Genomic DNA, 3230 nt, shown 5'->3' with positions numbered 1-3230 from the left:
CTCAAATTTCCTTCTCTTTTGTTTTAAAGAAACTTAATAATACTTCAAATCACTCCCTTTATCCTCAAGATGTCTGCTTAGTACTAAGAATCCTGTGTTTGCATGAAGAAATTAAAAATAGCTACTAAGTGCTATTATATAAGCAGGTGACTTCTTTCATGGGCCCTGGGCTGTTCTGCTGCTTTCTCTTTAAGGAAAAGAAAATGCTACAGCCACTAAAACTTTCCAATATTACTGATGCCCAGGAAGCGTTAATCTGCAATTAGTCAAGTAAGCAATATTTCTGGTACATTGAGCATTCCTGTTTGGTAGTTTGACAATCTGTCTGTTGAAAAGACAAGACAGTCTTTTGAGAAAACTGTTTGTACTGACTGCATAACATTGATTATCTACATTTGCTAATACCTGAGAAAAGGAAAATCATTGTGAACGATTCAAATTGCATATAAATACGTTGTTAAGTATGTTTGACAATATTGAAATATATTGTTTCCCTGTACTTGAAAGAAAATTATCTGCCAGCCTGAGGAAGGGGTAAATGACAGACACAATGCAGACTAGCTCCTTCTTAATCCTTCTTTATTCTCATTCAAAGCTAGCATTTCTACTTCTCTGCAAGATGACCTTTCTGTGCATGCTTGTAGCAGCCACAATCCCCCTAGACATTCCCCAAATGCCTCTGAGAATTGCTGCAAAGCAGAGATTTGCCCATTTGCTAAGAACCAGAATGAGGCAGAAGTTCAGCACACATAGGAACAGTTGAGCCTCCGGATCCTCTCTGTGCAGTTTCTCATTTCTGATAAGTTATTCTCTTCATATCCGCACATGATTCTCTCCCAGATAACAATCTGAGCAGGAAGGAAAAGAAGGAAGGAACAATTTGTCTATTGAGACAATCTTCAAGCAGCATTTGATGTACCCAGGCCTTGGAAAAGGGCTAAAACTGCATTAGTTTGTAGCAAATGTGAATTATCATCTTTCTATGTCAAGTTGTTCACGTCTTTTGATAACATAGCAGATGATATGTACTCAGAGTATTAATCATGGCACTAAACCCACTCTGAAAGAAAACTCTTATATCCTTAGGGAGAGCTTCCATTACCAAGATGTCCAATATTCATCTTGCCCCAAGTGCAACTTCTAAACATAAAGTCCTATTTAAACAATCAATTCTTCTTAATCACCCCACCCAACAATGACTGGAAATGGCTCCAAATAAAAGAAGGGTATGATAATCAACTTTGAAAGAAAGCTTGTTTTACCTTAAGTTTGAAAGTATTTTTTCTCATTCTCATCGTTTATATTTTGTCAGTACATATGGTAAGCAAACACATGCATGAGCACAGATCAGTGGGATTGGTATTTGTTCAGCCCCAAAAAGTAAAATAAAGAGCACTGAATTATAGAAAGCAGTGTACAAATGTAGCTTAACATTCATGATTATTTTATTAATCAAGTTAACTTTGCATCTTTGCAACAGGTGTCTTGAGTACGTTTTCATTGTTGGATGGGGGTCAAAGGGTGAAACCTGACTCACGATGTTAGATGATTTACAATGAAAATAGATTTTGGGAAATTATCTCGTTATCCTGACATTGCAAAATGCCCAACGAGTCTGCGTTCACGGTGAAATAAACATGTCGGGGGCATGAACGAGCTCCATGTGATGATGAGAGATGAATTTGAGTTTGTTATTCTTTATCGATCAAGAAACTTGACAGTAAAGAAATCCCGCTTCATTAGGGTGCTGTGTAGAGCAAACCATGCCCACAGCAAAACAATCAGAGGAATAATTCATGATTGTCATAATTCTCGTCTTTTCATGACACTTTGCCCTTTATTCCATCAATTGATTCTTGCACAAACTTTATGCCTTTGGCAAGAGAAAATAAAAACTTAGATATATCCTTTACTGCATCACAGAACTATTCCAAGGATATGTAAGACTTCCACACTTAAATAACTTGACTCCAGAGAGTATTAGAATCATAAACAGTAAATACTGATAGATATGAATTGGTGTCTCCTTGGATTCTATTTCAACAGATCACACTAGCAAAGCTTGCATACTTTCCTGAAATGCTAGGACAATGTATAGCTCCTGAGTCTGCAGATTAGTATTAATATTAATATTATAGGCCCTGAGACAAAAACCCACTCCCTTTGGAACACAGGTCACCTTCCTAACAGAGTGAATGTCTCCTCTGTTCTTCCTCAGCAGCTTTCTAGTTCCCCACAGTGATCCTCCCAGCTAATAGTCATCAGCTTCCTTTTCTAATTTTATAGTGGGAGGATAGGGAAAGAACAGAATCCCTGAGGCATTTGGGAAGTTTAATTGTATTTTTGTAACTTAGTTTGTTATATAAGATGCAAAATTTTTCAAAGAATAATGAATTTAAGTAAAATACAAGATAAAATTGGAGTCACTCTTCCCGACTATGAAAATAATTTTATTAAGTGCTTTGCACTATAATTATATGTGTGTTTTACTCTTCACCATTGATGTGTGTGATTATTTATTGATTTACTTAGGTTTTGTTTTGTCACTGTTTGCACAATGAGACCAAAATGCCACTTTTATTCTCTAACTTGGATTAATCAAATAACTTCCTGCTTGGCCTTGTTAATCCTATAGGGGTGGAGGTGGGGGAAGGGTATTTACTTTTTTTCTGTTGTAACCTTGCTCATTTCCTTATACTCTTTAAAAAAGAAGGGACAAGTAGTCTGAGGTATTATGTAATAGATTATCCAAGTAAAATATTTCAGACTCCCAGCTTTTAAGTTGGATTGAATTTCTGGGTAGGGTGATCCCTGTTCCTCAGGGGTACGCTAGGTACATCTGGTGGGCACTCAGGAGGGAGCAGAATGCCCACAGAAGGTTGGGTGCTTATTTATTTTGAGTATGATGGAACAGAAAGGGCATCACTGAGGGCCATGCAAAGAAATTTGTGTTACTCATGTCCTCCGAATGGCTAGGTATAGAATTAATCTAGAAATTAAACATCAAAATTGAATTCTTATTCTCATTTTTGACACTTTATTGCGGTAATGGAGACAAGAAAACATGGGCTTTTTCATTATTAGATTGATAAAGTTATAGGGGTGCATTAGTCTCTTCTCCTGAGAAACAAAACACATATATATGTGGCATTGGCTTGTATGTTTATGAAGGCTGAGAAGTCCACAAATCTGCAATCTGCAGTTGGCAAGTTGGAGACCCAGGAGAGCCA

Source organism: Propithecus coquereli, unplaced genomic scaffold (assembly GCF_000956105.1).
Source record: "Propithecus coquereli isolate 6110/MARCELLA unplaced genomic scaffold, Pcoq_1.0 Scaffold152, whole genome shotgun sequence".
Taxonomy (NCBI): domain Eukaryota; kingdom Metazoa; phylum Chordata; class Mammalia; order Primates; family Indriidae; genus Propithecus; species Propithecus coquereli.
Note: the sequence above shows the minus strand (reverse complement) of the source record.